The 22854-nt window shown below is 48.2% G+C and overlaps 1 protein-coding gene across 38 annotated transcripts in view; it reads left to right on the plus strand.

The window, feature by feature from the left end:
* GPHN (gephyrin) overlaps window positions 1–22854 on the plus strand; it is a 2801546-nt gene that overhangs the window by 2118019 nt on the left and 660673 nt on the right. The window lies entirely within an intron of this gene.

Below are 22854 nucleotides of genomic sequence, written 5' to 3' on the forward strand. Positions count from 1 at the left end.
AAAGAGGGTGGCTTTTGCTTCATTATTGCCGGAGAGCAGAGATCAACACAAACCTGCTGCTGGTAAGTGCTTTAAATTTCTTTTTTAAAAGAACTGGAAAATAAATGCTGCAATTTTCTTTCTAATTTAGAAAGAAAACCGCAGTGTTTATAACTTGTATTTATGTTTGCTGTGGCTTCAGCTTTGAGTCTCGTGGGCTCAGGTCGGGGGAGCCCAGGAGACTCAAAGCTGAAGCCACAGCAAACATAAATACAATGTTGTATTTAAATATGCTGTGGTTTTCTTTCTACGTTTCCCGGAGCCCGAGAAATGTAGAAAGAAAACTGCAGCATATTTCAATACAAACCCGTTGTAATTCTGACTGCGGTGGCTTTCACTTTCAGTCTCCTCGGCTCCCCCGAGCCGGGGGAGCCCAGGAGACTCAAAGTGAAAGCTGCTGTAGTCAGAAATACAACGTTGCTGTATTTGTGATTGACATGGTTTTCCAACCACAAATACAACAACGTTGTATTTATAATTGCAGTGCCTTTTGCTTTTTGCATTTCATTTGACATTTTCTGTGCTTCCCTTGGCTTGGGGAGCACCGAAAACGTAAAATGAAAGTGAAGGCACTGGCAACCTCCTAAGCCCACTCAGCTCTGCTCTGCTTGCAGTAAGCAAAAGCTCCCACTAGGGGACTTTTGCTGCTTGTTTAATGCTGACAGGGCAGACCTTAACATGAGCTGAGCAGGCTGCCTGAAATGGCAAAATGGATGCTCCCATGTAAATGCCTTGAGCCTCGTTTGCTCAAAAGTTTACATAGGAACCCCCATTAAAATTATGTGTAATGCATGTTTTGTATTATTGCCCATCTTTTGGGACAATAATATTTTTGAGCGCACTATTCCTTTAACTGTCAACACTTTGGATAAGTGTCACCCTCCTGGTGAAAGTCCAGCAGTTGTTGGGCATCTTTGCTTTCCCAAGCTTCACTGCAAAGTATGTTTGCATTGCACAGTTAATTTTCGGAATTTCTTTATTGTATTTATGTAAAATTGAACAATACTTGTGTTGACAATTTGCTTGTTAGGTTATGCTGCACATAGTTTTCGATGTTGACACCATGACATCTTTTCCAATGCTGAGTCAAAAGTTGTGCTAAAAATGACTGGGGGCGCTGTTGTGCGGCTGCAAAATGGCCGCAGCCTGTAAGAGCTCCGACAAGGGTTCATACATCCTATTGATTATCCTGTGCTTCCTGAAGTTACCGATACCAACTACAATAAGGGCTGGCATCCGAGGATTGCGCTGCAGCTCAACTTGCATGATGAGTCAACACAGCCCGGGTCACAGGGATGTCTGTCTCTGAATAACATACAGGGGCCTGTGCTGGGACACCCAGGGGTGGCCTGGAAGCAGCGCGAAACGCTGCCGGTGCAAACAACGTGGAGGAATCGTTCCGACCTGACCGAGGAACCAATCTGCAGAATCTAACATCCATACGCCGGCAGTGCCTCCTGTGTGTGGTCAGCGACCGCAGGAAGCTGGATCATCCTGGGCGGGTGGCGCTGAGCCATCCCCCCCACCTCCACTTCCGAGAAGGTGTGCTACGGTTTGCTAGAGGCAGCGAGGTTCTGAACGGAGGGGCATGCGCATTTGTGTGGAGCTGTGCCTACCTCGAGCGGTACTCACTGCTGTCTGCCACCCTGAGGAGTCCCCCTGCTGACGGGATCTGCTGCCGGCTTCCACCTGGGCCGCCTGGAGCCTTCCTGATCACTAAGGCCCTCTCCCTCCTGCAGGGGAGGTATGCTGCTCACTCGGGCCCACTCTGGGGTCTGCTTGGGGTCCTCTTGGTCGCAGAGGCCCTTCCCCAACTATCAACGGGCCGTATGTCAGATGAGGGTCACTGGCGTAGCCTAGTGACTAGCGGTGCTGCACCTGAATATCCAATAGGTGGAAAGGTACAGCAATCAGGCACATGAACACGCCTGTATGGTACACTATATGGTGGGGGTGTCGCGACTGTAGGGCGCCTCAGTTGTAAGTATTATAGTGCTACACCTGCCAGGTGTCTCACACAGAGGGATATCCTGTGCCGTAATAGCTTGACAGACAATCTGGCTTTGTTGTGGTACTGCGGTCAGTGGGTGCTCCCCTCATTACTGTGGAGTGGCACTGGGATAACCACCAGAGGGTCGGGAAGCAGTGACAAAGTGCCCCTTCCAGTGTACTCGGCGGAAAGGTGGTGGCCGAGGATGTCAGGCTACACAACCCTGATTGCAATATTTAGAGGGGAAAGGCTTTGCACCCGGGCTGGCCTTAGACCCTATGTGGACATTTTTTGCTAATCCTTGATGGTGGTCTCATTTGCTCTTGCACATTGGTCGCAGTGTCTGCTGAGGGGTGCCTTGTGGAACTTGCTGCTAGTCACTGACTCTTTGCATCTGTAGTCCCTGGGCCGCTATAGCACTGCGACAACATGGGGAACACTAAAAAGCAGGCAAGAATGGACCAATTTCCGAGACACAAGTTGGCAGCGCCACTCCTTCCCTCTGTACCGGGTGCCTTCCACCTGGATGTCTCAGCCCTTAACCAGACCTTTTTGGCACTGAAAAACAAAACGACAATCTCAGTGCAAAAAATCAACACCCTTATTGTAAGGTCGGCGTCTCCGCCATGCAAATTGACAAACTGTGTGGCCGCATGACTGAGGCAGAAAAAGGATTTGTGACTGGGAGGACAAAGTGGTGGTGTTACAGCGGGAGGTTGCTCTTCTCCAACAAACAGTCAAGAAGGTCGTAGCCAAGAACGACGACTTGGCAGTTGGATCAAGAAGAAATAACCTCTGCATCCTTGGGGTGCCCGAATCTACCTCTATCGACAACATGGAGAAGTTCATCGAGAAGTTGCTCATGGAGGTCCTAGCCAATCCCTCGATCTAGGAAATGTTCCTGATGGCACTTGCACATCACTCTCTTGCCACCAGACCCCGTCTGAGGGCCCCTGAGCGTCCCATCATTGCAAGAAATGTTAACTATCGGGACAGGGACGTGTTACTCGTGGCTTCCAGATAAAAGGGAGAGCTGCGATGGGGCTCGGCAACAATCCGGTTCTTTCCAGACTTTAGCCCGCAAGTGCAGGAGCAAAGAAAGACGTTCAAAGCTGTCCAGAACATCCTGAGAAGGAAAGACGTCCAGTACACAATGTTATACCCAGCCAATGTTCGAGTTGTGCATGAAGGCAAAACAATGTTTTTCACATCCCCCGAGGCTGCAGAGCACTTTCCACTGGAACTGCCTGATCCTGGAGGCTCTCCACGTTGCTTGCATCGGAGTTATGTTATTTGGCATTTATATAGCGCTCTATATATCATTGGTATGACCTCAAAGTGCTTGTGGGTTGAACGCTCTCGGGGGACCGTAGTCCAGGTCAGTCGAGAAAGTAGGGTAGCATAGGGTGCTCGGGTGCATTCAATATGTGAGCAACTGATGAGATTGACTGATGGTAGCTGCATCCTAACATTAGGTGTGGTGGTATCGAGAAATCAGTTGAATGTGTGCAGTCGGGTGGTTGGTCTCCGAGACTGAATTCTGGCAGCATTAGGCCTGTGTAGGATGCTTATGTGTGCTGCTAGGCTGTTTTTTTTTTTTTCGGGGGGAGGGGGTGTATAGTTGCGTTCCAGCAGGATGTTGAAGTGTTCATGGAGTATTGTTTGTATGTGAGCAGCTAGGCCGAAATTGATCGAGGGGTGTAGCTTCGCTCTATTGTGTGTTGGTGAAGAGTAGAGAGTGAGCATAGTGATAGGAGAGGTGAGTGTCTGGATTGGATGTTTTATTATTACGAGCCCACTGTTCCTGATTACATTCACGCGTTCCGCGGTAGCTGCACTCAGAGGGGGGTGGCACAGGAGGCAGCTAAGAGTATGTAGTAGACTCAGGAAGCGGATAGTCAGCAGTCATAAATCTAGCGTCTGCAGGACGCTAAGGTTGTCATCTATGGTATCCGTTGCCTGGTTCTGTCTTGTTGACTTATTAGTCACTTTCAGTGGTGTCATTGCTCGTTATCTCCTCGAATATTTGTCCGCAGGCTTTAATTACTTTCCAATGTAATGCCATTGAAGTCGTGGTCCAAGGTGTTGCTGGGTTTCAACGCCCCAACATGGTATTAATCAGGTTTACAGAAAGAGCTGGGTTTTTAGAGCTTTGCGGAAGGCCATGTAGTCTTGGGTGTGTCGAATGTGTGGGGGGAGGTGAGTTCCACAGAGTTGGAGCCAAGGTTGAGAAGGCAGATCCTCCAATCCTGGCTGAATTGGAAGCTGGAATCACTAATAAGAGGGCAGTGCTTGATCTTAGGATGTGTGATGGGAGGTAGGGTTTAATCTTCTCTTGTAGGTACGTTGGGCCGGTCTTGTGCACTGCTTGGTGGGTAATGCATAGGGTTTTGAAGCTGGCCCTTCTTCCCATAGGGTGCCAGAGAAGGGTGCGCAGAGCGTGGGAGATTTGATCTGTGTGTCCCAGAACAAGGAGCAGTCTGGCGGCAGCTTTTTGGGCTCTTTGGAGTTTAAGTTGGTATGCCCAGGTATAAGGAGTTGGCATAGTCCAGTCTTGACATAACAATGGACATAATAGCGACAAGTCTGTTGGGATAGGTGAGTCAAGGGAAAATGCGTTTTAGGAGTTTGAGGTGGTAGTGACAGGATTTTGATAATTGATCTGATGAGAGAGGGTTAGGCCCAAGTAGTGCAGCCAAGCTTTTTGACTATTTCGGAGGGAGCAGGGGGGTGCCAATGGAGTGGTTGGGAATGGTTGCGGGAGAAGGGTGGTATTGCTACACACCATGATTTCAGTTTTATCTGGTTTAGAAGAAGGAGGTTTTCTGTCATCCATCGGTCGATATCTCTGAGGCAAGCTTCAAGGTCGGGCGTAGGTTGGAGCTTGTTTTGAGAATTATTAGAATAATTTGGGTATCGTCAGCGTAGTTGTTGCAGCTGAGGTTGTGTGCGTGGATAATTCCTGGTAGAGGGGTCAGACAGAGGTTGTAACGGAGAGCAGAGAGGCAGGCGCTTTGGGTGCTCCAGTGTTCACTGTGGGAGCGGTTGAGACAAAAGGAGAGAGGAAAGCGATTTGTTTCCTGTTGCTGAGGAAGGAGGCAGTCCATTTGAGTGCCGATAACTACCGGCCAGCTATAGAATGTGAAGTGTGTGTTGGAGAACCAATACCTAGGAGATTGCAGCCCCTCTAGGCAGGGCCCCGCACGTCCCCTTTCACCCAATCTGGGTGAAGTGGGCCTGTTCGCTGAACTTGGGCGGCTGCCAACAGCTTCATGTTACCGCAGCCACCGCGGGTGTTGTGTAATGTACATGGGATTTGAATTGTCGAGGGGGTTTGCGGGTGGTATGGCTGGTAGGTTTGTGTTTCTGGTGTGGGTGGGGGGGGAGTGGATGTTGGAAATGCTGCACAGGTGGTCAGTATTGACTCTATGGGTAGCTGGGGCAACACGATTGCCTGGAAAGGCACGTCTGGGTATCTGAAGGCTATCATTGGACACCTGGTAGGAATAACCAACCTGTTAATGTATGGGGATGATGCCTGTTGCCACGGGGTCGGGAGATAACATCTCACTGATGTCTTCGAACATACGTGAGTTCACCAATCATAAAAAGTTTGATTGATTGCCAATTATCTTAAGAACCACCATGTGAATATTTTATGCGCACAGGAAACGCACCTTGCCTGGGAGGACAAGCTTCCCAATATTTCAGGATTGGGAATGCATAGATACTGGTCCTCTGTTACCTCTCATGTGGGCTGGTGTGAGAAACCAGAAGGTGTCTCACCCGCTAGTCCCCAGTGATCTCTCTCAGGTGGCCAGGGCACGGCCATCGTCTTTGGATCCAGACCCTGGGGGTGGACCACTGTGGGAGGATCATCTGGGTGAGGGGTCTTTGGGGAGTGGGGGTGAGATAGCCGATGGTGGGATGTGGTATCCCCCCCCCCCCCCCTTTGTTAATCTACTCAATCCTATTTTTTAGGATTTTCTGAAGTCCCAACTCCCCATCACCCCCCACCCCCATACTCCCCTTTTACACAAACACTGGGTCGAGGAAGTGGGTGACTGAGAGTAACCAAACTAACTTTCACATTGTAATGGACCTGTTCCGCTAATTGGGTCAGGCACTTTACCCTAAGTGCGTACACCTGATACTAGTTAGTTCTCCTCACACGAATAAAAGGCAACACCTAAAGACAGTCTCTGAGCAAGGCGGAACACGAGAACGAGCAGAACTTCCGGGACATAGGCACACCTACTGGAGCAACAACCCAAGGGACGAGAGCAGCGTGCCGAAACCCCAAGGCTTCCCTACTGGAGGTTGTTGCCTGCGACAGGCTGCGAAAGACACGTGGAGATGGTCAGATCCGTGAATGAAGTAGCAACATCATAACACAAATGAAGTGCACGCATGTGGGTGAAAGGCGAAAAAAGGCAGACCCGTGAGTGAACTTTAAGTTAAATACAGCTGCAAGATCACCAATACAAAGTATCAGAGTGCTACAGTGAAAGGAAGTAGCCCATTCGAAAGTCTCTGTGAAAGGTGCATTGTTTGAAACTAAAGGGAGAACAAACAGCAAGAGTGAAAGTAAATATGAACGTTGAGTCGAAATGGTCCTACGGGGGTCTGTAACGAAAACCATGCAAATTCGAAAGTGCTGAGAGCCTGATTGAGGGAGACCCAAAGTATATTAAGCTTGGGGAAGGGAGCCCCCTTGCAACTTTGTGTAAACTGTATCGTGAGAGGTCTGAGCCCGGTAGAGGGGGACCTTTGTGAATGTTTTGGTTGAAACAATACTTTGGAAGTCCGATTAAGGAACTTTAAAACGTGGAAGGCCAGGCGAGCCTCGATCCATGGTTGTGAACTGTGTACTGTGTTGGAAGCCAAGCCAGAGTTTGTCATCCTGCCTACAAGAGTCACTTTACCCTGTGAGGCGTAACGTGGGGCAGAGAGCTGGTTCAGCCACATTATCATTTGAACACAGACTTTTCCTTTTGCATACATTTTCTTCTTTTTCGACTTTTTGTACAAGGGATAGGGCAGGCATTAGGTTTCAATTAGCATATTGATATATATATATATATTTTTTAAACCTTTATTTATATCTGACAGGTGCAACAGAAATACATATAATTTCAACTGAGCCAGAAAGGATTACACATTGATACAACAATGGCGCAATCGTATATATAGCACGGTACATGCATCGGTACATTCTGCTAGTCAGGACGAGTCTCCACTGTCGGCTTCCTGGGTTTCTCTTAGGTAATTCCGCAGAGGGGCCCATATGTCTTTCGGTCTGCAAGTGGCTGTGACACTCTTGATGTAGTCCTCCTCACTTTCCTGCACATAAATTAAGTCCCTTAGCCAGGCTTGTTGAATGGGGGTGGATCTCGACTTCCAGGCTTCGAGTATGTTCCACTTGGCCACTGCTCCAGCAATGGCGAAGAACCGACGCATCCTAACGGAGTCTTTGCCTATGTCCCCAAGTAGGTATGTCTGTGGGGTGGCCGGGATATTCACACTGATTATGTCGCTAATCAGTTTGGCTGCTTCTTCCCAATAACTCCTAATAGGGGTGCAGTCCCAGTACATGTGGATTGAATTTGCGGCATGCGTATGACATTTGGGGCAGGTTGATTGTTTCGATGGGTCAAACGTGGATATTTTACTCAGCATAATATGCATATGATTCAATATTTTAAATTGGATCAACCTGAAATTAGCATTAAACGAGATAGATTTAGTATACTGACAATATTCAGCCCATTGGGTCTCCTCTATTGAAATTTTTAGGTCATGCTCCCATTTTTGCTTCATATTATTTTTTGATTGGGTATGTAATTGGACAGATTTATATTATCTAGAGACAGTGCCCGTAAACCCCTCTTGCAACATAACTTCTGATAGGAACCAGTGTATAGGAGGTGACTCGGGGAATGAGGCCATTTCCACTTACAGGCTGCCTTTATCTGGTAATGCTGTAGTGTTGTAGTAAGACCTACCCCTACTTTTCTTTGTACGTCTGCTAGTGACACAAACCTCTCTTCTGGGTATATGTCCCCCAGCCGCATCTCTATGTTGGGGTCCCATCTATGTTGTAGTGCCGTATCCAAAGTAGGTTCAAGGTTGGGAGGATGCCACAGGGAGATAAAGGGCCAATAGGGATCCGTACAACCCACCCTGCTAGACATTTTGGACCAGGCACTTACTGTAGACCCCACCGGGTCGACTTCTCCCGTATTTCTCCCCTCCTTAGCATTTGGCATTGCCTGTATGTTCATAGGGGCAGCTGCGGATTTCTCGACCTGTACGTGTGCATGCTTTTCTGCAGAGTCTGACCAATATTTTGCGAAATGTGCCTGTGCTGCATGAAAGTATAATAAAAAATCTGGGGCCGCTATCCTACCCGTTTCGTATCTTTCGCATATCTTGGGCCACTGGAGTCTCACCGAGCTCGCACCCCACACAAAGTTAGAAGTACGTTTCTGCAGTTTCTGAAAGAATTCTGTCAGGCCATATTGGAACGCCACAGAACAAGTATAGCAACTTCGGCACCACCACCATTTTGAGCAAGGCAACTCGCCCATATGAGGAAATCGGGAGTTTATCCCAGACCTTGATCTCATGCTCTAGAAGCAGTAGGTACGGTTTGTGATTATTAACGTATAGGGTTTGTTTATCAGTGGCCATTATAATACTTGGGTAACATGCAGAGGTAGGTGACCAACGGAAGGCAGAGGTGGCCTGTGATTGTAAGGTGGTCGGAGTGAGGGGGATAATCTCAGATTTTGTCTGGTTGATTCTGTATCCAGAATGGACCGAAAATGTACCCATCTCTTGCGTTATTGGTGGTAAATGGGTCTCTGGGTCTCTGACATAAAGCATTATGTTGTCAGCATATAGCGACAGGAGTTGGGGGACGCCCTGATGCGGATACCCCTCCATGTATGTTTGTGTCTTAGTTTAGCCGCCATACCCTCTATTGTGAGTGTAAATATTAGAAGGGGTAGGGGGCAGCCTTGCCGGGTGCACCTGCCCAGTATGAAGGTCTATGACAGAGTCTTATTCGTCCTGATCATAGATGCCGGGTCTTTATACAGTATACGGATGTAACCGATGAATACAGGGCCAAACCCCATTTTACCCAGGATAGCAAACATGTAGTTCCAAGACACAGAGTCGAACGCTTTTTAAGCACCTAAGGTGATCGCTGCTGCTTTAGCATTTGGGTCCAATTGCGAAGTGATGGCGAAGAATCTCTGAAGATTCAGTGCTGTTGAGCGAGTGGGAATGAATTCTGACTGATGCATATGGACTAATTTGTTCATGTGCAGGAGTAGGCGGTGGGGCTGAGGCAAAGAGGAAGATCTTGAGGTGCTTCCGGAACCGGAGATGGTTGTCAAGTTTCAGACTGGCAGGGAGGCTGTTCCAGAGGGAGGCCTCAGTTGAAGACGGAGATCTACCCCAGCTTGTTTCTTTTAAAAATGACTGACCCTGAGGGAGTTAGAGGTAGAGGAGTAAAGAGCTTGAGAGGGGAGGTATTTGCGGAAGGTAATCTGAAGGTATTTTTGAGCCAGGCCCCAGAAAGCCTTGTGGACAATGCAGAGGGTTTTGAATTTACTCGTTACTTCCACTGGGAGCCAATTAAGAGATTTCGGAGCTGGATGGATATGATCCCATGGCCAAGGACAAGTCTTGCAGTCCTGTTCTGGATTAGTTGCAGAGGGCGGAAAGTAGAGGCAGGTAGATTTTAGAAAGAGGCTGTTAAAATAGTCCAACCTTGAGAGAACCAGAGCTTGGGAGACAGTGAGCTTCTGAAGGAGAGGAAAGACAGAGTACCTCTGAGGAGGTGCAGTGGGAAGTTTGACTTTTTAGAGACATCAGAGATGTGGGCAGAGAAGGAAAGTGGAGTCAAAGATGACCCCAAGGTTCTTAGCCTCGCAGGTGGGGATAAGAGGAGGGCCAAGGTAGCCCAGCCAGAGAGGGGAAAGGATGGTGAAGGTGTGCCGATGAGGAGGATCTCAGTCTTGCTGGCATTTAGACAAAGATCATTGGCGGCACACCAATCTTGAATGGCAGTAAGACAATCTGGGATGAGAGAAGGAGAGGAGGTGGCCGAGGGCAGCCTGGAAATGAGTTCAGCGTCGTCAGCATAGAACTGGAAATTTGAGCAGAAAATGGCAATGCAGTGGGCGAGAGTTGGCAGGTATTGGTTGAAAAGCCAGGGCGAGGGGTTGGCCCCCAGGGGAACACCAAAAGTAGAGGGGAAGATGGATGAAAGGAAATACCCAAGTTGGACCTGGGAGGTTCGATCAGAGAGGAAAGAGGCCAGCCAGGCCAGAGCCTGATCGGTGATACCCAGGTTCTCACCGAGATGGTTGAGCAGGATGGTATGGGTGACCGTGTCGAAGGCAGAAGAGAGATTAAGTAGGATGAGGACAGAGGGAATGTTGGAGTCCAGGTTGGAGAGCAGATCTTCACAGATGTTCAGGAGAGCAGTCTCTTTGCTTCCGGTAGCTCTGAAGCCAGACTGGTGGTCATGGAGACAGCCAACGGAATCGGGATGAAGGTTAAGCTGAGAGATGGACAGCTTTTCCAGGAGTTTTCCCAGAAAGGGAGTAATGAAAATTGGGTGATGGTTAGCGGGGCAAGAAGGATCAGCTGTGGGCTTCTTAAGAAGAGGATGCATAAGGCAGTGCTTCAGAGGGGAGGGGAAGGATCCTGAGGCAAAGGAGAGATTGCAAAAATTGTCAAGGTCGGGAGCGAGGGTGTCAGTGTGGTCCTTGATGGTTTTACAGGAACATGGGTGAACCTGTTTTGATGAGGTTTTCATAGATCGGACTTGTCTAGCGACCTCATCAGGGGAGAAAAGACTGAGAGGGGAGGGGAGAGGAGGGGAGGGGAGAAGAGGGTGGACAGGAAGTCCTGGGTTATTGAGATCAAGTGAGAGGCAAGGGCATTGCAAAGAGCCTTGGAGGCAGCAGGAGGGGTAGAAACTGCAGCAGCGTTGGCCAGCTCCTTGCTGATTTTAAAGAGTTTGGCCGAGTTGTTAGATGCCGGAGAGACAGGGGCTTGAATGTGGACTCTCTTCTTGGTGAGGACAGAGAGTCGGTATGGCCTTTGGAGCAGGCGACAGGCCAGTTTGTCAGAGGATGAACAAGAAGCCATCCATTTCCTCTCAGCTTCCCTAGGTGTAGCTAGGTCAGAGTCGTGCCAGGAATTGCACCTGGTTTTGGACTTCAAGCACATCCTCATGACAGGGGCGAGAGCATCAAGAGTATCAGAAATAGAAGAGTAGAGCAGAGACAGGGCTGTGTCAGGATGTGAGTCAGCCAGAGGTGGGGGTGGGAGGGGAGGTCTTGGCGAAAGCCTCAACTGACACACGCTTCATGGGCTGGATATCTGAGCAGGTAGGTTGCAATGTTGGGGTAGGCTTGACTGGGGGGGAGAGGTAAGAGGAGGGAATGATCGCGCCAGGAGAGAGGAGTGGTCAGAGGGATGGAGAGGATGAGGTCAGAGGAGATCAAGGCATTGAATGTGTGCCCTGCAGAGTGAGTCGTGCCAGAGGGGAGGATGGACAGGGAGAGGGAATCGCAGAGGTCACAGAAGAGTAAAGAGGAGGAACAAGGAGAGTCTAAATGGATATTGAGGTCACGGAGGAGGAGGAGGAGGAGGAGGAGTTGAGTGGTAAAGGTCAGGAGGGAGGATGAGGTCCGCCCACTCACAGAGAAATTAGGTGATTTGAACAGGAGGCTGGTAGATAGCCATAGTAAGAGAATGGGTAGGAGAGAGAGAGAGAGCCTACAGACAAGGCATTCAAAAGAGGAGTAGGTCTGAGTGGGAATGATAGAAGCAGGAATCCACTAAGGAAAGATCAGGGCTACCCCCCACCAGATCAGGAGGATCTGAGTGCAGAGAGGATCTTTGTAGCCATCAGGGAGGAGATTGTCAAAGCTTGTGACAGAGCTGGCCGTGAACCATGTCTCAGTAAGACCAAGGACATCAAGGTCTAGTTCTTCAAGGAGGTGGCAGATGTCAGAGGAGTGTTTGACAGCAGAGCGAGAGTTGAGAGTGGCAAGATGAAGAAGGTTGCCAGCCTTAAAGACCTTCTGGGTAGAGTTACAGATCAGAGGTACGCCCTGCGGAGGAGACGGAGCCCTAGCAGGGGCAGAGGAGGAGCAAGTGTAGGAGAGAGAGGGCAAGGTAGCCAAGGGGGGAGAGGAGGAGACATCAGGAGATGAGAGGAAATTGATGAGGCGATGGAAGCGCCTTTCAAGGAGGAGGCTATTGGCCTGAGGGCCTTGGACCATGACGGTGCCATTAAGGTAGACATTAATGATGACTTTAGATGGGTCGAAGGAAGCAATGAGAACTTCCCAGTGAGTGTCACCATTAGTGGGAGAGGAGGAGATCGGACAGAGCACAAAGATCATATGAAGAGTCCATAGATCTGGAGAAGGAACAACAAAGAGGATGTCAGTGAGGGTATGTCTGTAGGAAGCGTTGCAGTAGGTGTCGACGATAGGAAGACCAGGGTTGGTGGCCAAGATATCCTTTTTGAACGTCTTCCTGCCAGACTTGGCGAGAAGGGAAGGATAGTCAATGGAGAAACAGTTGGAAAAGATAGGGGAAACGGAACGTGCCATGGGAGTGGAAGCGAGGAAAGGAGGGTGAAGCAGGTGGGGCTAAGGCAGGTTGGTGTGAAACAAATGAGTGGTAAGGTCACTGGGCCAGCAAGTTACAGAGAAGCAACAGTATACAGAGAAGTTAGCAATGGGCAGCAAGATTTAACTTTCAGACAAAAAAGCAAAAACAGCAAGATTTTACTTTCAGGCAAAAAGCAAAAATAGCAAGATTTGACCTTCAAGCAAAAGCATCAAGATTTGACTTTCAGGCAAAAAAGCAAAAACAGCAAGATTTGACTTTCCAATCAGGGATTTTGATGTTAGCAAAGGGTTTTAAGAAGCACTGTGCATCACAATGGCAACATGGGAGAAAGAAGCAGAAAAAGATCAGTGATAGTCAAGGTGACAGGAGTTAGTCCAGAAGGAGGGGACTAACCCATAGCTCAGGAGGTTACAATGTCAAGGCAGTCCGGATTTCTTAGGGTAGTGAGGTGGAAGCATCATTGTGGTAAGGTGCACAAGGTACCTCAAGTAGTGTTCTGGTAGCCGCCGCGGGGCAGACAGGACCCTAGGAGTGGACCTTTGGTGAGTGGGTCGGCTAAAGCCTGCCGGTCCCCCGTTTGGCTTGAAATGTAAGCCAACAGCCAATCCCAGCGCGCGATGGAGGAGAGCCCTTCAGCCTCACACAAAGAAGAAAGCCAGCAAGGCGGCCATGTTGGAAGCACTAGTAATTGTAACACATGTAACATTTTGCAGGTGAACCCAATGGGCCAAAGGCCATTTTGAATTGACAGACTCCACTAGAACTGTTTTGTTTATCGTTAGATGGTCGAGAAACACCCCATTTTAGGTGTAGGGCAGAATAGGAGTTTCTCCAAACCCAACATTTTCAATAAAGTTTTGACAAATTGCATTCATTGTGTCAGTGTCAATGATACCATGTCTTCCCTACAGGTGACCACTTATATTCACTGATCGTTAGAGTTCAAACTCCACAAGCAGATTGGGGATCATGAGGGCCGGCTTCTCCTATTGGCAAGGGAGATATCAGGGAAGTGGATCCTTATAGTTAACATATATGCCCCGAACACTGGCTGTCCCGATTTCTTCCAGCGCTGTGCCAATCCTCTACATACATTTGTGAGATCATTTGGGGGGGGGGGGATTTTAAGGTTTCACTCTCCCTAGACCTTGATAGATCCTCTACAACCCAATTTGTGCTCCCCAAAGCGACTTTGAGGTTGCAGCCATTAGCCAAATATCACAGGCTCCTTGATACCTGGAGATAGTTTCATCCCACAGCTAGGTAATATTCCTTCTATTCAGAGGTGCATGGTAGCTTCTCCAGGATAGACTAGGCTATGGTCTCATCGAAATTGGTTCCTTTTGTTGAGGAGGATAAAATATCTCCCTTTCCTCTTTCTGACCACTCCCCGGTGTGGATCTCTATTTCTGGTCAGCCCAGACCCCCTACGCAACTGCCTTTAAGGTGTATATTAAGAGGGTGTTTTATATCCAGGAAGGAGGGGTCCTGAAGACTTTGCGCAGATCAATAGCCACACTCGAGCAGAGAATCAAAGGTCTGGAAGTACAGCAGGGAAAACATGACACCCCGGTGAACCGGGCCCAACACACAGAGAAAAGGGAGTAAATGGTCCTTATGACAGGAAGGGAGAAGCAATTTATCAGGGATCCAATTGCTCCGCGGCATATCGAGAGGGAGAACGCCCCAATCAAACCCTGGCGTGGGCTCTCAAATGTGAGCACCAACTAGACAGTATTGTCGAAGTTGAAGACTACCCACTAGGGACCTTGAGAAGATCAATGAAATATTTTGCGACTATTATGAACAGTTATATACTTCTCGAGTGACATCAAGACGGGATTCCATCGTGCAATATCTAGATTCGGTGGCTCTGAGGTGGCTGAACCCCGCTCACGGGGAGAGTTGAATGTACCTCCCTCTGAGGAGGAAATTCGAAGGGTGATCCTCTCCCTCCCTATTGGGAAAGGCCCGGGCTTGGACAGGATTACCACAGAGCTATATAAAGAATTCCCCGATCTTCTAATTCCGCACTTGCACAATATGTACGAAGCAGCCGGAGCCTCTGGAACATTGCCTGAGTCTACTAGGACTGCCATTGTGACGATATTACTGTAACCAACAAAAGACCCTCTAAAATGCTAATGGTATAAACCATTGTCTTTAATACTGACGACAAAATACTGGTCAAGATGTTAGCTGATCGACTCGTACATCATATGCCAGCGTTGGTCCTCCCCGACCAAGTGGGCTTTATCTCTGGGAGGTCCACACAGAATAATCTGAGGTGTCTGTTCTCACTCGTGCATAATGTGAATCCCATGGTACCGATTGCGGTGGCCGCTCTGGATGTAGAGACGGTGTTTGACTCTGTGGAGTGGCCATTTCTATTCGAAGTCCTACGGCGATCAGGAGTCTGGCTGTCCTATTTCCAGTGGGTCCACCTCTGATGCACGCCACCCAGAGCGGCAGTGTACACTTATCGAATAACTTAGGATTATATTAACCCAACACAGGGCACGAGGCAAGGCTGTCCTTTGTCTCCTATCCTTTTTGCCCTTGCAATCAGGCCATTAGCCTGCTGCCTCAAGGAATATCATGCCCACAGGGGGTAAAGATCTATTTCCGCATCTCCATAATCTTGTTGCACGCAGATGATATGTTATATGTATAACACCCCCGGTTAAACCTACAACCACTGCTACTAGAGATCTGCCGATTCTGGGATTGAGGGTAAATTGGTCTAAGTCAGAGGTGCTGCCGTTAACCCCTGGAGTACAACAAAAGGATATAGGGGAGGCTTTTAGATGGTGCCCACAAGGGATACGATACCTGGGAATTTTGACTATCCCATCGCCGGTTGATTTATACGGGGGGAATTTACAATAAAGTGTTTGAGATTTTAGAACACATGATGGAGGCATGGCTCCTCCTTCCCATATCCCAGGCTGCCCGAGTATCATTGGCCAAGATGGTGATCCTCCTGAAAACCTCTCTATATATTTAATAATGTACCAACCTAGCCCCCTACTGGCATCTAGTCCCGATTTAGGAGTCCGATGGTCCGTCTTGTTTGGGCAGGCAAGGAGGATGGGATACCATATAATAATCTGACCCTACCCTATGAGAAAGGGGTACAGGAATGTCTGGACCTGTATATTTATTTCCTAGCTGCACAGATTCCGTACTCTACCTGGTGGTGGTCCCCATCCACTGAACTCCCTCATAATTCAGCTTGTAAAGGCAGCTACATATCCGAATCGGTTGTTGTGGGAGGGCTCGATCAAGGGGGAACAAGGGGAGATCCAACTCGTGGAATCCACTTGCAACGCATGGAAGCAACTGTGTCGCATCGGGCAGAGAGGTTCTCCAATCCCCCGCGCTTGACATATATATAGGGTCTGCAGGGTCCCTATTACTCCCCGGAAAAAAAATGTGCTTCATTTTGAAGGACCTGGGGTTCACACGCTGGCGGATCTTATACAGGAGCGGCAGTTAATCTCATGGGAGGCTCTGAAGGACAGGGGGGAATGGACAGCAGTGACGATGCTGTTGTATTTTTGACTGAGGGAAGTGTTCAGATCCAGGTCGCCAAGGTACCCGAACACACCTGCTACCTCCCCTGTACTTGAATATGTTACTGCTCCATCATCTACCAGGAATCTGTTCTCCTCTATCTATAGGGGTATTAGATCACAGAAAACAATTGAACTAGGCAGTTTTAGGGTGAAATTGGAAGCCACACTAGAAAGGGTATTGTCGTAGGGGCAAAGGAAGGTGAGCTGCACACAGACACACAAGTTGTCCTTGAGTAATCTCTTTCGGGTGACCCACTTGAAATTTCTCCATCAACTGTATTCGTCCCCCACGCGTCGGCATAGCTTTTACCCGGATAGATCCTCACTGTATATGATTTTAGTAAACTGATTTTAGAACTGTGGTTGTTGGCTCTGATGGAGAGCGGACATAAAGCTGAGCGGAAGTTAATCGGTATGGCATCAGTGGTGGCTAGATCTTTAATTGCCAAGGCCCGGGGGGGGGGGGGGTGCACGGCACTGTGTTTTAGAGAATGGCTGTGCTGTATGAATATGTGCGAGAAAAGGGGAAACTCAATATGCGGTATCCTTGTCTAGCTGCAGCAGACCACTAGATTATTGGGGACCCCTCAGAACTGACATAGCCGTCGATAGAGCAGATTTTGATCCTGGGGGCCCATTGCTATGGAGGTCTGACCGCTATTAGCGGCCCAGGATTAAGGGAGGGATCCTGATTTACTGTGAACTTGTCCGGGTCTATCTGTAATTCCTCACAGGGTGGACAGGGCATCGTCACAAAGGAGATGCGACTAGTAGACTTCCACAGATGATCAAGTCTGCCTGGGTGCCGCTCTAGGCTTTTGAATGTCTTTTATTTGCTCGTTATTGTCAATTATACTGTGCTGCCTTGATTCTGTTTAGGGATAAGGTGGATGGGGTGGGGGGAGTTACAGGTGGGAGTTAATATACTGTGGAATCTGAAAATAATAAGAGTTTTAAAAATAAGTTGTGCTAACTTGAAACGCCTATTACAAATGAGGAAGTGGAGGATGCCATTAAAAGCCTAATGCCTAGGGAACCAGGCCCAGACGGGTTCTCCACACGCTTCTACAAACTCTTCCGCCCCCAACTAGTGGCTCCCCTGACCCGCCTCTTCAACTCGTTTGCAGCAACTGGAACAGTCACCCCATCGATGCAGGAGTCCATCATGGTCCTCATTCTCAAGCCTGGAAAGGACCCCCAAGAGAATAGCTCGTATCGACACATCTCCCTGTTGAATTTGGATGCCAATATCTACTCCAAGATCCTGGCCAACCACATCGCACCTATTCTCGCAAGCATTATAGACCCGGACCAGACAGGGTTTATTTTCCACAGATCAACAAAGGACAACATTCGCAGGGCACTGGACCTAATAGAGGTCGCCAGTCAGGACTCCCAATAACTAGCCCTGCTGGCGCTAGACTCAACCAAAGCCTTCGATAAGGTGGACTGGCCCTATCTGTCCCTCGCCATTGAGGCCTTCGGCTTTGGCTCGACCTTCAGGAGGATGATCCTAGCGAACTATCAAGCCCCTAAGACCCAGCTGAGAGTCAATGGCCGCTTGTCGGACCCAATTCCTCTTACATGCGGAACGCGACAGGGATGTCCACTATCCCCCTTGCTCTTCGCCTTGGCCATGGAACTGTTAGCCCAGCTAGTTCGTCAGAACCCCCTGATCAGTGGCTCGAAGATCGGCTCAGCCCAACACAAAATTGCCCTCTACGCGGACGATGTGTTGATAACCATCACAAACATCAAAGACTCCATGAGAGCAGCCCTGACCGAGATCCAGGACTTCGGGAGGGTGTCAGGATTCGCCATCAATTTCCAAAAATCAACAGTCCTCGGAGTGGGCCTGCACCCAAGCGAGAGGGAGGCCTTAGAGAAGCGCAGCCTGTTTCAATGGAGCACCCAAGCGATCCCATACTTGGGGGTTCAGATCCCCGCTTACCCAGCAAAAGTCTACCAGGCCAACTTCCCCCCACTCTTCGAGGAATTGAAAAAGGACCTTGCCCGCTGGCAGACACAGGAGATCTCGTTGTTGGGGCGCATAACGACATGCAAAATGAACCTCCTCCCCCGCTTCCTCTACGCCTGCGCATCCCTCCCAACCTCAATCCCTCTCCCCTCTTTGCAGCGGCTCCAAAGGAAAATCATTGGCTTTATCTGGAAGGGCAAGAAACCGCGGATCCCTCGGAGAACGATGATGGCCAGCACAAGGCTGGGAGGACTGGGGGTGCCAGACCTCTGAAAATACCAGATTGCCGCACAACTGGCCCACTTTCAAGCATGGGGACTCGCCACTGGGCGCCTGAAATGGGTAGAGATCGAACAATCCCACCTCCCTCTCCCTCTTCACTTTCTCCCGTTTATTCCCACCGCACTACGCCGAAGTTGGCCAGGAGTGTTGACCGCCACAAAGCAGTCGATAAGGGTATTGAAATGGGCCCGCAGACATGGAGGCATCTTAGGCGGCTTCAGTGCACTCTCCCCAATCTTCCTCAACCCAGCCTTTTCCCTGGCAGCTCACCATAAGAACTTTAGGAACTGGGTGGCAGGAGGCCTTGAAACAGTGGGGCAGCTCTTCGAGGGGGATGCCCCCCTCACCTTCGAACGCTGTAAAACAATTTTCCAGCTAGCGGAGACAGACAGATTTACCTACGCCCAACTGAGGCACTGGTGCTCCCACCCCCAGAACCGGGTGGCTGCAACACAACCCCTTGCCCCGCTGGAGCTCACAGTGAATGACCTGCCAGCCCGGGGAAAGATCTCGGCCCTCTACAAACTATTGCAGGAAGATCCCCTCCATACTAGGCCCTCCTATATGTCCCAATGGGAGGCGGACCTGGGTCATGCGATTGAGGAACACGCATGGGTGGACGTTTGGACAAGAACGTGCACAGCATTTCGTTGCATCACTAACCGGGAATGCGCCCACAAACTCATTTTGCGCTGGTACTACCCCCCACCTCTGCCTCCACCACTTTCAGCAGGCCCTGGACCCCCACTGCTGGCGCCTCTGTGGCCACCCAGGTTCCTATTTCCATATGTGGTGGACATGCCCCAAGATAAGGAAGTTTTGGAACCAATTCCTGGCCACCATAAAGGACATCACCCAAGTTGAAATTCCGCTAACGCCCGAGCCAGTCCTCCTGGGGATACCGCTGCCGGACTCGTATCCGAGAACAGGGAGGAGGGCAACGCTGATAACCCAATTCCTGTTGGCAGCCAAAATCACAGTGGCCCGCACCTGGAAGTCCTTGGAAGGACCCCTGATGACCCTCTGGTGGCTTAAACTTTGGGACATTCTGATAGCAGAAAAGGTCACGGCAGCCAAAGCGGGACTGCTCCACCGATTCACCGATATTTGGGCACCAGTCCTAGACTATGACCAGAACTACCCAGCCCTGACCTACAAGCCACGCTTGATCGCGATAGCCCTCCACTCTATGGGCGACAGTTCGCCGCCTGGTCAGGCCGAATGAGGCCCGAAACAATGCCTACTCGGGAATTCGGGGATGGGAAGATGGTGACATTTTGTCTTATATGCTCTGTGATGTTATAAGCATTGTTAATGTATATGTTCTCCTGTGCGCTGATTCATAAATAAACACATTTAAAAAAAAAATTGTGTTTAAAATGTTTCATTCTCAACAGTTTTCATGGGTCTGGGAGTTGGCGCCAATCCTCGATCTTCATACATAAATAGTTCATACAGAAGAATTATCAGTGTCTTGGTCATCTGAGATATTGGGCCTCATTACGACCCTGGCGGAGTGGGTTTACGCCAGCGTTATTCGCGGCGGACCCGTCCGCCCTACTACGAGTTTCCGTAGCGCCATGGAGCGATTTCCGCCTGGTTTTTCCGGGCGGAGAAATCCATGGCGCTACGGGACCTTGTCGTTAATTACGCCACCGTATTTTGAGGTGGCGTAATTAACGCCTTTCCCACTCCCATTATACCCTATGGGGCAAAAATGGGAATGGGGAAGGGTAAAATGGGGGATGGGGATTTACCGCCCCGCCAAGGTCGGAATTGGGCGGAAAATCCGCCAACCCCCATGGCGCTATCGGCAGCTTTCCGCCGTGCTCCATGGTGCATTTTGCACCGCGATTTCCGCCAGGGTCGTAATGAGGGCCATTGACTGTAGGTAGTTTGGCCTGGATACCTTGTGCTCAAAGAAATATTATTTCAATGCAGGTTTCCGGTGGGTTTTGTATTATGTATTCAGGTGATAAAGGTGGTCAGCCGACACATGTTTCGACCTCTGAGTCTTTATCAGTCATTTTTTTTTCACTGAAGTGTTATTCCATATGCAAAATGTGTAGGGTTGGGGAACAATTGTGCAGTCAGATTACCGTATTAGAGAATATGACTGCTCCAGTTATTGACTTAATGGCTCTATTTTGATGTGATTAAGTCGTAAACTACACTAAATTGGCATTCATTTTAGGAAACCTTGTTTGTAATAAGGTAGACTGTTCCACTGCAGACCGTATCAAGTAAGACCTTCTTTGTAACCATTCTTCAAAAATGTATTGTGTGGTTTCAAACTTTCTGATTTCAAATTCTCAGTTGTTGGGGGGATTCTTCTTAAATATTGAGGCGTTATGCCCCAGCGGGCCCACCCTGTAGGTAACGGATTGCCGCCCAAGTTAATGGTCAGAGTGCAGCGAGGGCCCTTTAACGAGGGTGACGGGCCACCGAGGGGTATATCGACATTAGCATCCGTGCAGTGCAATCAGCCAAGTGGGATGACGGAAGAAGATGGGGGACACGGGGGTGGGGGGATTAGGGTAGAGGGGTAAGGTGGTGTGCTGGAGAACTGGCCATCAGGCGGATTGGAATACTGGCTGACACTACTAGTGTCAGCCTGCGTTCAGAGCTTCCTGATTGGCTGGTGCCGCTGCCCAGGGTACTAATGACTGTAAGATAAGTTTGATATCATCTTTGGGGGGGGGTGAAATCTAGTGGCATGTAATAAAATATTCCTTTCAGTTGGTTTAGAAAATAGCCGTTAATGGACTGTTGCTTTGGACATTAATTTGAACATCAAGGAAATGTATTGTACATTTATGACAGTCCTAAGGGAATTTTATATTTGAATGGACTGTATTGAAAATGTTTTTAAAAATGATGCAACTCAACCTTAGGTCTATGCCATATCAAGAAAATATTGTCCCTAAATCTCCAATAAATCTTGATATATGGTTTCCATATGGTGTCATTAATAATGTTCTGACATTTAAGCAGAGAAAGCCTGGGTGGACATAAATATGTGTAGTTTGGGGAGGACAACGAGGTGGAGGTAGGAAGGAACAGTTCTAAAAGTGATTTATATACCACAGGGAATTGAATGCATTAAAAGATCTATAGTCTAGTGTGAGTAATCATGATACAAGACCCATTGTGGGAGGCTCAACATGAGTAAATGTTTGACAAATTATGTTAAATATACTTACCTGTTTCTTAGCGAAGTGGGAGGGGTGAGTACAGTCAGTAACAAAAAGGTGCATGACCAGACTTGAAGTAATTTGAGTGGGAAAGTAACGGCAATGTTGGGGAAAACATTTTGTTAGCTAATTTGGCAGAAATCGAGGTACACCAGATTGACATATAAACCATTTTTTTTTTTTTTTTTTTTATTATTAGTTGTTTTTCGATACAATTATCTTTACAACATTTTCTTAATATTAATTCATTAGTTACAAAACTTAGAATAAGGCATTGATATTATACATTACAATGCAGTGTACCTAAAAGTTACAAAGTAAAAACTCTAATACATTGTCATAACTTTAATATTTAAAGCCGACATGACAAAGCAGCACCTATTCACAATCGAAACACGTAAATATAACATTATGATAACTCAATACCACCAGATTTTAATTTAAAATACCTTAAGAGCCTGAGTTAAACACAATTATTTACATCATTACACACTTCTCCTTTTAAAAAGATAGCCATCTATTGGATGCCCTAATCATAATTTGGCTGGAAAATCACGAAACTCAATCCCCACTCCAAATTCACATGAGTTTTTGAGCACTAAACTCTTCTCAATTATAAACAACAACTGTGTTAAGTCAATAATCATTGACATACGATAGCCCCACATACATTGCGACCACAGCAATTCACTTTGGTATTCAGATATTAGACTTTGATTTTTTAACAAGCTATTTTGTCGTGTTTTTTCAAAATACACGCACTGCAAGACAAGATGCTTCAACGTTTCTTTTTGCGAATTAACGCAAAATCTGCAACCCCTATTTACCAAGGCAGCACAAATTAGCCAATTCTTAATACGCTCTAATGTCGGAATTAGATTAAATTTGAATCTCATGTACATAGTGCGCATCTTATGGCTAGGACACAATTTCAGATGTATAGGTAAACATGACTGTTTGTGCCGATATTTTGCATACTCCCTATATAAAAGATATTCCCCAATTTATTTTATCTGAATTGACAGCCCAATCAAACTGTATGAGCTTGAACTTTACAATCTGAGGACGATTTATAAGGTCGTCCCTTACCATTTCTATTTTTTCAAGCTCTTTGTCGCACCT

The sequence above is a fragment of the Ambystoma mexicanum genome, chromosome 14 (assembly GCF_040938575.1).
Source record: "Ambystoma mexicanum isolate Mex_15411 chromosome 14, UKY_AmexF1_1, whole genome shotgun sequence".
NCBI lineage: Eukaryota > Metazoa > Chordata > Amphibia > Caudata > Ambystomatidae > Ambystoma > Ambystoma mexicanum.